Source organism: Lutra lutra, chromosome 14 (assembly GCF_902655055.1).
Source record: "Lutra lutra chromosome 14, mLutLut1.2, whole genome shotgun sequence".
Taxonomy (NCBI): domain Eukaryota; kingdom Metazoa; phylum Chordata; class Mammalia; order Carnivora; family Mustelidae; genus Lutra; species Lutra lutra.
Genome location: NC_062291.1, coordinates 65,062,202 through 65,074,276, shown reverse-complemented (window position 1 = coordinate 65,074,276; position 12,075 = coordinate 65,062,202). Strand labels below are relative to the sequence as shown.

Here is a 12,075-nt window from a genome sequence, read left to right as displayed (position 1 = left end):
AGGAGATTACGCTGAGTGAAATAAGTCAAGCAGAGTCAAGTATCATATGGTTTCACTTACTTGTGGAGCATAAGGAATAACATGGAGGATGTTGGGAGATGGAGAGAAGAAGGGTGTTGGGGGAAATCGGAGGGGGAGACAAACCATGAGAGACTGTGGACTCTGAGAAACAAACTGAGGTTTTGGAGGGAAGCGGGTTGGGGGTTTGGGTGAGCCTTGTGGTTGGTATTAAGGAGGGCACGTATTGCATGGAGCACTGGGTATGGTGCATAAACAATGAATTTTGGAACCCTGAAAAGAAATAAAATAAAATAAAATGAAAGAAAAAAGTCATTAAGTAGCTGATTATTTCAAACTTTTAGAAGTTCTATTTTAAAAAAAACAAAAACAAACGAACAAAAAAAGCCAACATAGGTATAGTTACCTGGTAGGGGAGATACCATGATCACAAAGGTGGCTTTTGTTCCCTGAGTGAGTCTTATTCACTGGACTCTGAGGTGCTGACCTGCGATTTCCCCAAATGTGAGAAACTCCACTGCATCATTTGTGGTGGGGCGGGGGACTGTGTCGTGTTTTCCCCTGTTTAGTTCTGCCCAAGGAAAGAATGTTTCATTTTCTGTGTTGGTGTGGGTTTTTGTTTAAGCCTGAGCCCTTATTGAGCCATTTTTAAAGAAAATTAATTTGTTTAGGAAACTGAAAACAAACATAGGATATTACAAAAGCACATCACAGGATAAGGGTTGTTTGGGCTGGTTGAAAAACTCAAAGAAAACCCCCTTGAGGAAGTGAGTTTACAAGCCTACAAATGAGTAAGGCTTCGCACAAATGGTTCCCTCTGCCTGGAACTCGTCCCTTCCCTACACATGGCCAAGGACATAGGGTGGGAGAAATCCTGACGAAAGCAAAGAGCAATGAGCTTGGAGGACAGTGACAGAGGAGAAAAGAGCCGACGGATGAGGTGGTCAGGTAGGTGTTCAGAAGACTGTGCCAGGGACTCAACAACCACGGGAAGTTTGAACTTTATTTTCAGAACAAAGGGAAGCAACTTAAGCATTTTAGGCAGATGAATAACATGATTGAATTTGCAATTTAAAAAGGTATCCTCTTTGGAGAACAGGGCACTGGTAGAAGAGCAGTTTTGGGACAATTTGAAGATAACCTCATTGGCATCGAAAGTGGGCTATGTGATGGGCAGTGCAGTCTGTGTATAGTAATTCTCTTAATATTTGCCTCTGCTCCATGGGGCAGGGACTCAGGGCTGGTTTCATGGGCAAAGGCCCCACACTCAGCTCAGTCAAAAATTGCCTGACCCTCACAAGGGCTCTGCACTGGGGATTCAAGGCTCTGTGGTGTCTGTCTTGAAATTCCTAGTAATTTGGTTATTGACTATATTTTGTAAGCAGAGTTCAGTGGGACAATGGAGCATGCACAGAGGCTGGAAGCACAGGACACACAGTCCTGCCACCCCCAGCCTCCCTGCCTCAGCTGCCTGCTCCCAGCACCTTGGGCCGTACCAGACCTCCCCCACTCTATCCTGGCCCCATGACCACTGACACTCTCCTCATCCTGGGCAGTGACCAGTGGGGATGGTCTGGAAAAGCTTTCATCCCACCATCATCCTTTGTCCCATCCACGAGAGGGTCGATTGGAGCTCAGGCATATGGAGGCAGCTATCCCCCCGTTCACTGCCTGGGGCTCGCAGCACCCCCATGTGTTTGGCAGATGACCTGTCAAGGACAATCTTCTCACTTACCTTTTTCCAGGTAGCAGACACAATTAGATTAAAAAATCTGTCTAATGCCTGTTTATGAAATGCTAACCTATAGACAAATGGAATAGATTGTAGATAGATAGTTAGAGTTCTATCTAAATTATGTCTCATAAGAAAATCCTGGAAGCCAATTTCACACGTCGAGGAACTTGGGAATCTTTTTGATGGGGATGATCACATTAATAATAAACATATTGAACACTTTTATATGGCTGACCTAAATCTAAGCTTATCCCATGCATTATCTCTATTTACCCTATAACTAACCTTAAAATCTGTTGTTACCTCCATTTGACAGATAAAGGATCAAGTCCTAGAGAGTTAAGTCACTTGCCAGAGACAACACAGCTTCATTTGCAGAAATAAGATTTAGCACAAATCTAAGTAAATTCTAGGCCACGGCTCATGACCAGCCTGGGCACCAGTTCCAATCAGTCCAGCCTGCCCTTTTAACCAGTTGGGAAGAGCAAAGGCAGAGAGCCTAGAAATTTTCCTAAAGGTCTTAGAGGGTAATAACTGGACAATCAATACTAGAACCCTGTCTGTTTCTTAATGCAAAACTCTTTGCTTTATAAATGATAACATTCCAAAGCCCTGCATAGCCATTAACCTTGGCTTTACCGGAGAGCATTTCTGCTAACAGGAGTTAAGGATGTACTTTGTCTGTGTCCACAGCTTGCAGGGGTACGAGATGGAGTCTCTCTTCACTAGTTCACCTTGGGAGAAAGGAGAGCACCCGTAAACCGGCCATTGAGTGAGTGGTACTTCCCAGAGTCCTCTGGGGCCAGAGCAAGCCTCTGATGAGTGGGACAGCTGGGCTCTCCAGGACTCTCGAGGTACCACCCTGGCCCAGAAATTGCTGGATGAATGTGATGTAGCTTTCTTTTCATGGGCCATGTTGAGGGGAGTACACTGACGAGGAATGTCTAACTTCTATCCCCTGCTATTGACTCCAACTTCATGTGACCAAGCAAGAATAAATATAAAGCAAGCAAACGAACAAAACAAATACAAAGGCTATAGATCAGAGCTTATGGACCTGTGATAAGTTCCAAAAAGCTCCATGAATACACCAGCTCCACTAGTCATAGTCATTCATTTGTGCATTCATTGATTTTTTTAAAAAATTATGTATTTATTCCCTTTCTACTAAGTACCACACCCTGTTCTGTGCGTTGGGGATTAGAGCAGGGAACAGAGCAGAAAATGTAATGTTCTCCTAGATCTGATATTCTAGTTGGGAAGTGACATGAGACTTAAATGCATAATGTGTCTCATGGTGATCAATGTCATGGAGAAAAGTAAGCAGGTAAACACAAAAAGGAATGTGGGGCAGCAAGCCAAGCACTATTTTCATAGGGGATCAGGGAAACTTAGCTCTCTGTTCTATTTGGGCAGGAATCTGAAAGCGGTAAAGGACTAAGCTACCTACTTACCCAAGGGAAGAAAATTCCAGAAAGCATTCCAGCAAAGGGCAAAAGCCCTGAAGCCAAAGCTTCTTCTCATGTGCAAGGAAGCATAAGGAGGCCATGTGGCTGGAGCAGAGTAAACAGGTGCGGGGGGAGGAACAAGGCCAGGCAGGTGATGTCATAGGGCACAGACACCACGTAAATCTTTGTAGGCCAAAGCAAGGACCTTAACTTTGAGATGGGAAACGAATTGGAGGTTTTGAACACAATGGCTGTGTGATCTGAGCAGACTCAGCCTGACCACCGTGCTGGGGAGACACTGACCCAGGTGGGGAGGGGTGAAAGCAGAAGCAGGGTATCTAGTTTTAAAAGTGGTGGTGATGATCCCCAGGAGAAATGACGGTCCCCAGGGGTGGTGATGGAAGAGACGAGAAGGAGGTATATTCGGGGTCTCTCTGAAAACAGAGCCAACAGGATTTGCTGTGTGGACTGGCTGTGAGGAGTAGGAGGAAAAAGATGATGGCAGGATTTGGGGCCCGAGCCATCAGCAGGGATGGGGAACAGATTGTGAGAGCTCCGTGTCGGACGGGTCAAGCTTGAAGTACCCATTAGACATCAAAAAGGAGATGCTGAGTAGACAAGTTTATATATAGTCTGTGGTTTGGGAGGGACGTCCTGGCTAGAAATAACAATTTGTACTTTTTAGCATATTGATGGTATTTAAAGCTATACCACTGAATAAAATCACACAGGGAGAAATGTACTCAGACAAAAAAACCATAATTAAAATGTGAATACCATGCGATATATATTATGTACATTTAGGAGAGTATATGTATAATGTGTATGATACATACATTAGTTTAAGGAATCTTATAATATCCCTGCAGGGTAGGTAGCATTCATCTCAGTTCACAAATGAGAACTGCAGGGAAGTTATGTGGCTTACCTAAATTAAGTCAAGTAGCGAATGACACAATGAGACTCAGATCCAAGACTCCACACTCCTTTAGGACAACTGCCTTGATGACTGGAGGCTCCGGACACCAGCGGTTTATCCTAAATGTGGGTTTTTTTCTTGCCTGGGATTAGAAGTATTCTTAGGCACCAGTCCCCTATGTGCAAAGCATCCGAGAGAAGCTGCTGATGGATAATGATCATTGTTTTAACAGCCTCAGCCCTCTTTACTGGCAGAATCTTCTCATTCAGTCTCCCACCTTGCCAAGTATCCAGCAGGGACCTCAAGAAAGGAAGCCATTGGAACCGAATGATTTTGTGGCGGAAGAAAAGGACCGCACAGTTTTACGCACAACCCAAACCTAAATGTTCCTATAGTTTGTAGCTGATGCCAAAAGACCAGGCTTTCCCCTAAGGACTGCTGGGAGCAGTGGGATGCAGGGTGTGGAGGAGAATGCCTCTGACCCCCTGGGGGAAAGGCCTCTAGGCAGCAGGGCGGCCTCCAGCCCAGCCTCTCCAGGAGAAGCTCCCTCTGCTTCCTAACCTGGACAGCCTGGTGGGATTCTTGGGTTTGGTTCATTTCAGCCACCTCACTCTTTCCTGAATGCACCAGTTTTTACAGTGTTCGCAGCTGTTAATTAATGTAGACCTCTCTGCCTGAACAGCCGCTGGCGAATTCAGTGAAGTTATAGATTTTCTTTCTCAATTGCTCTGGAGTCACCCTGAGGCTATTAATTTGGGCTATTAGCCATGGGTGATTTCAAAATCCATATTGATAATGCTGAGGCTATGGTGGCTGCCTGCTCTGGGGGCTGTGGGTAAACAAGCCGCAGCCTCCTGTTGCCCGTCGCAGACTGAGTTTTCCAGGAGCTAAACTGGTCGGGTCAGTGTTATGGGAATTCTGTTCCATGGATGACTCAGAGACAATAGCTGGATTTTATATTTTAAAAAATAGCAACCCTCATAATGACAACAATGGTAAGTTAATATGATAAGTTAACAATATATTATGGCTAATCATATTAATTTGCTTTGACTTATCATTGATTGCTTTATCGGTTAGCGATAAAATAATTTTAATAAACAACAGTGATAGTCGCTTTTATGATAATTGACTTATGGAGTAGCTCCTACTTGCAAGGCATTGTACTAAACAATATATATATATATTTTTTTTTTCATCAAATTCTCATATTTCTATAAGAGAGGAAAGATCTGAAGTTAGAAAGTTTATGCAGTTTGTCCCATCACACAGTCAGTGGCTGGGGTTCCCACACATGTCCAAGTCCCCAGTCAGAATTCTTGGGCTTAAATATTAGTCCAACAGACTGTCTGCTTCCCAAGTACTTGAAGGCACTTGTTAACACATAGATTACCACATTCCTCCCTAGATTCATTCAGTCAGGACCTCTGTGGCAGGACCCCAAAATCTACAGTAGTAACAAGCTCTCCAAATGATACTCACACATGCTCATCTGGTAACCTCTGTTGAATGGCTTTTGGCCCCCACATTTGACGAGTGGGGGGCTCTTGAACCAGACTGCTTGACTAGGAAGCACAAATTCATCACTTACTAACTGTACATGATCGACAAACTTACTTAGTCTAAATTGTGTGTCAGTTTCTTCATCTTGTAAAGGAAGGAAAATAACAGTTCATCCTTTAACATCTTGCTGAATACCCCCATCTTGAGCATTTACTGGATATTAGGCTGACCATGGGCAGGATGAGACGAACTAACACACGTCACGTTCTCTGACTGTCCCAGACACACAATGATTATTCGTTATCATCAATACACTAGTCTTCGGCCTGGTAAACCAGCAACCACAGCTGCCTATAGGCTCAAAGAAGTCCCCTTGTCTTATCAATTCTTGAAGCTAAAACTATGGCCTAAGTGTGGGCAGAGTAGATACTTCTCACCTTGATAACTGAGCAGAGTTGACAATTCAAAGACCTCAGTTGGAACTTTATTCTACCCCTTTCTTTCCTGTGACTCTAATAAAGTCACAGAACTCTTTTTAACTCAGCTGTAAAATGGGAGAAGAGCACTTACCGTGCACTACTGTGAAGAGAGAGCAGACATGAAATTGCCCAGTCATGATCTTGATGGTGGCTAAAAGTGGCACATGAACACGACTGTTGACTTCGAGAAGTGCTGGACAGGGCTCCTCTTTCTGGTAAATCTGTGCCTCCTGACCAAGCAAGACCTGCTCTACGCCCTTGGGAATCCAGGATGAAGAATTTACTATTTGGGGTTAAGGTATTATTTCAGGTTAGAATGTAAATACTACATATATTTTCCCCAGAAGCGCCTCCCCACTGAAATGAGCTGATAGCCAGACATGGATCTCAGGAAGGATCAGACATAGACTCCACTTGGTGTAGCTAGCTAACATTAGAAAGGAGTATCAGTGTAGACAGCATGCACAGCAGAGGGAGCATAAATACACTCCAACAGGCGTGGCTCAGTAAATAAACATGCTCAAAGTATTTACAGCAGGAAGTTAAGTGTCCCACCTTTCCACTCCTTTGCTTCCTGAAGCTATCATTTTTATGTTTTTTTTTATAGATTTAAAGAATCTACATTTCCGATGTTTTGTGTTTTTCCTTTTTTGTGTGTGTGTTTAGGGTGGCATGGCTAGTGTGGCAGTTGACAAGTAAGACTAGAAAATCTAGAAGGTGGAAGTCAAAACCGCCCATAAACTCTCTGTAAACAGATAAAAATACATCAGCCTGTTTCCTTCTGATTATTTTCTCTGATTGTATAATCTTTGCAATGTCAAGGTCTTTCTGATGTATAAAGCTGCTTTCTTCTTTTTACACCCATTATTTGTATCACAAGCTTTCCTCATCTTTAGAAATCATTTAAACACATCATTTTATTGACAGCTACAGGGTAGATGTGTCATAATTTCCTCAAACAACCTACCTTTGTTTGACATTTTAGTAGCTTCAAATTTACACTCATTGTAAAAGTGGTTGCATTGAACATGATAATGTGTAAATCTTTGTCTTCATCTGCACTTCTAATTACAATATTTACTTCAGAAACCTTCCTCAAAATAGGGCTCTCGGGTCCATTTCTTTAAGGATACTGATACCCTAACGTACTTTCCAAGAAGGTGACCCAGTAGCTACTCCCACCGTCAGTATATTCAAGTTCCCAATTACTGAAACCTTCCAGGAAACTGTCTTTTTACAAATGGTGAAAATGTCGAGATCATCATAAAACTGGAAGCAGTCAAAATGAAGTTAATCCAGCTTTACTATATATCTATTTGCTGATTATTAATCGTGTACATTAATTGGTCCAATTTGAATCCCACCCACAGAATTTGGGATAGAAATAAATGACTAAGAGTTGGACTGGAACAATCTCAAGTTCACATAGTGAGAAGACATCCAACCAACCGGCTTTCTGCGCACGTGTGCGCGTGTGTGTGTGCGTGTGTGTGTGTGCATGTGTGTGGGATTCTCTGCTTCTCTCCTCAGTCTCTGTTCTATTCACTTTTCCACAAATATTTATTGAGGCCCTACGAGAATCAGTAATTACTAGACACAGGGCACCAACCAGATTATAAAGTAACACAGGACAAATAAGGCAAATATGTCCTCAAGGAGCTTCCATCTAATTGAACAAATAATTACAAGTATGATAAATCCTAGGTGAGATAAAGACAGAATGTCAAATTTATCCGGCACATGACGGATGACTGGTCATGGGTTAGCAGCAATGTAGATAAGAGGAAGGAACCATACATACAAAGAACTTGAAAAAGGAAAGCAGGGGACGTACTTAAGGAACTGGAAGAATCCCGGTGTGGGGACAGCACTCAGGACAGGGGTGAAGCCCAGTGCCGGGTTTGGAGGTAGGGGATGTTGGCACAGGTCAGGCTTCAGAGGCCATTTAAAACTTGACATTTTGGGGGCACCTGGGTGGCTCAGTGGGTTAAAGCCTCTGCCTTCGGCTCAGGTCATGATCTCAGGGTCCTGGGATCGAGCCCCACATTGGGCTCTCTGCTCAGCCGGGAGCCTGCTTGCCTTCCTCTCTCTCTGCCTGCCTCTCTGCCTACTTGTCATCTCTGTCAAATAAATAAACAAAATCTTTAAAAACAAACAAACAAACAAAAAACCTCAGGACATTTTGTCTCTGACATCAAACAGGAGAGAATGCTTGAAGTGTTTTATAAGAGAGAAGTGAAAGGATCAGATTTGAATCTCAAAAGACAACTCCATCTTCTGTTTAGAGAATAAACTGAAGAAAAGAGTGCAAAGCTAGTGGCCCTTTAGCAGGTTAATGCAATCCAGGAGAGAGATGATGATGGTTTCCACCCCAGGAGGCAGCAGCCATGATGGATGGAGGTGGGAAACCTTAGTATCAATAATCACAATGGCGAAGCTTTTTGCTATTTAATCCCTTACACAGCTGCTGAAAAATCTTTCCTCTTGTCCCTTCTCCCTTGCTCGGTGAGGATAATAGATTTCTGATCACCGTTTATTCTGTAAGATCTTTTTCCACATAAGATCGACATTATAAAGTTTCTCTTGCTCTTTCCTTTCCTTGGGTCACATAACCACATTTCCTTTTATCTTAACTCTCAGGGTATACCAGTTCAAATTCTTTAAGCTGTGTTTAAAAAAATACTTTTAGGGGGTGGTGGCAGGAAAGCCCCATGCTTTAAAAGGTAAATGTGAATTTGTCATTCTCCCATTACACAAGGGTACTCATAGGATATTTCCCTTGGTTACTGTAGAAACGCTGCATATGTTTAATAATGTAGTCATGAAATGCTAGAATTTTATAGTTTATAAAGCAATATTCCTATTCTACTTGCTACAATTTGATGAAAATATGTTAGGACAGGACAAAGTAGTCTGCACATGTATTTCTTTCAAAGCATGAATATAAGACTTTCCTTTGTTGGCCAAGGTAGGAAGCTCAGAATGGTCACTTCTCTTGCATATATCCAGTCTTAGCTATGGATGTAGGAACAATATTGATTCCTTAGACACTTCCACTGGCTTGATCTTCAATTATTTGCCCCATTTCTGCTGAAAACCTCTTCTCCTAGAAAGAGAAGTAAGGATTAAGGAGCTACTTTGTGTGAATTTATATAGTTCCTCAAAATAAAAGGGCTATATCTATTCAATGCATTATGAATCTGATTGTGTTTGCACTCATGATTTTTGCAAACATTGACTTAGCCCCTGAAGCTTCTTATTTTCTAACTCTGCATTAGGAGAGGATTCTAGTATTAACCCCCCAAGCAAGATATTTTTGTTAGATCGGGAGAAATGGAAGGCAGGTAGACTTCATTCATGATTTATCTTCCCAATGGTCGATTCCTTTCTCTCCTACCAAATAGTCACTCTTCGAATCCTTTGTCTTATCTCATGCAGACACAGCCCTACCTCTAAACAAGTTCACAAAATGACTGCATTCCCCTCAGTTGCTACTTGTTACCCTTCCATAATCTCCCTCAACAGTCTTCTTTGCTTCTCTGTTAATTGTATGCTGGTTTTGGGAGTTAAGAGGGAAGAACGCTACAGGAAAATCCAAAAGAGTGATGTATTTTCCACTATTTGCCTCATGACCTTGTACCCAGCTCCCTTATTGAAGCTTCTGTATTATCCTTGATGTTGCCTGTTGTGTTACTTTTGATGGAAGGGCCAGGCTGAGAGTGACATTTCGCCTAAGTGTGTCAGGCAGTTAGGAGTAGCAAGAGGCTGCTTCCAGTAATTCTATGAAGACGCCTCAACCCTGACCTTTAATTGCTTTCACAGTCCTCAGTCCTGTCTCCCATGATTTAAAACAACGATGAGATGGGTCCACGTTCAGGGTGGGTTTGTCAGGCTCCAGGAGTGCCCAAGGCGAGTCTCACGTTCTCATTTCTTGACTCTCGGCAATCTTTTCTGTGCTGAGCGATACCCGACGATGGGTGGAAGTCAGGTGGTGGTGGGGTGGGGATGAGACCTGAACTTCTCCAATATTCCCGCCTGGGGCATTATTCATGCCTATACTGATGAGGGTGGCCAGAGCGCTACAGACCTGCCACCGCTTGGGTCACCTCTGGTGACCTGCACTAAACCTGGAACTCTGCCCGGTCAGCCTCCTGGAGGAAACTCTTGTGTTTACTTACTTGTGATTTATGAAATTGTACCCTTGGCAAACTGCTGGCTTTGGGGAGCAAGCACACAATTGGAACCAGCCAGTAAGTCACGTAAAGACCAGGATAGCGATCAACAGCTTCGGTCAGCCGGAACCGACTTAATGATCGCACTTCCTCCACAGCAATCAGGGCAGGGCTATTCACTAAGATGGTGCCTCCTCTGAGCCCCCAGAGGAGGGCGGTCAGGTTTTCTTAAGACTCACAAATCCTCTTGGAGTAATTCTGGGTTCTTTGTCCTCCTGGGACTTGATTCCTGACAGCCTAGAGAGAAATTCCATTCCTAAGAAGTCTGGGAAAATCTCAGCAAAACCACTTTAATATAGAGTTCCTGTGCCTAGCTGAGGGTGGTCATGGGGCAGGTGAGCACATGAACTCTTTATTGAATGAGGGTCTTCTCCGTAAAGATAGAATTTTTATCTCCTTCCAATCCTTGTCTCAAGGACTTTAAAAGGCCAGTTCCCATGGCCTCTTTAGCTAACAAAGTGAAGCAGGGGAAACAGCCCCAATCAGGCTGTTGGCTTTGCGAATGAAGAAAAATAGCAAAGCTCTTGCCAGAGAAAGGGTGGTTGGGGAATCTGTGACATTTTGAAAACGTGTCTTGCTGTGCTCTTTGTCTAAAAGACACCACACAGAAACTGCTTGATCATGAGTCCTCTTTATGCATAATTTTCATTATGACTGTCGTTGGGTTGAAGAACGGTGAAGACCCCTCTCCTCTCTGCTTCAGCCTCCCTACCCTTAGCTCCCCCAACCAGCCACAGACATATCTGTTCCCTTTCACTCTCCTTGTCAAAGTAGAGAACGAGGGGATCAAATACAAGTTCATTTAGAATTGGGTCCACAGGGGCACCTGCGTGGCTCAGTGGGTTGAGCCTCTACCTTTGGTTCAGGTCATGATCTCAGGGTCCTGGGATCAAGCCCCACATCAGGATCTCTACTCAGCAGGGAGCCTGCTTCCCCCGCTCTCTCTGCCTGCCTCTCTGCCTACTTGTGATCTCTGTCAAATAAATAAATAAAATCTAAAAAGAAAAGAAAAGAAAAGAATCAGGTCCACAGTTAATTGAAATCTACACTTTCTACCTTATCAACTTTTGCTACTTTATGCATTTCATTGACATATGTGTTGGGCATGGTAATTAATGAGTGGTGGCTCTCTGTTTTTCTATTATAATTATGGATGCTACAGTCTCTGGGCCTCAGTTTCTTCATCTCTAAAACAGGTTAAAATTTAACCAAGCAGAACTAGTGTGAAGATTAAATGAGATAATACAGTATGACTCTCTCTGACATCCCACAGTTACAAGGCAAGGCTCCCATCCCATGTACCTTCATGGATCCCTCTGCCCCAGTGGTATCTCTTTCCAATTTTGATCAGAGTTGTCTGTATACTTGTGAGCACAACCATGAGACTGAGCTCTTGAGGGCACATATATCAGTCAGTTCGGGCTCCTATAACAAAAATACCATAGACTAGGTGACTTAAACAATATTTACCTCTCACAGTTCTGGAGGCTGAAAAATCCAAGATCATGGCACCAGTGGCTCCGGTATCTGGTGAGAGCCCACCTCCTGGTTTGTGATGACCATCTTGTCATTATATCCTCACATGGCAGAGAGGAAAAGCACTAATCCCATTATGAGGTCTCCGTCCTCATGAACTAAACTAACTGTGATTGCCCCTTAAAGGCCCCGCTTCCAAATACCATCACTTTGGGGATTCGGGCTTCAACATATGAATTCAAGGGGACAAAATCATTCAGTCTAG

At 43.4% G+C, this 12,075-nt stretch overlaps 1 non-coding gene across 1 annotated transcript; it reads left to right on the top strand.

The window, feature by feature from the left end:
* Positions 1-416: 416 nt before the first annotated feature.
* LOC125085390 (U1 spliceosomal RNA) lies at positions 417-582 on the top strand. Its single transcript, XR_007122911.1, has one exon. It is a non-coding gene; the product is annotated as a U1 spliceosomal RNA (small nuclear RNA).
* Positions 583-12,075: the final 11,493 nt, after the last annotated feature.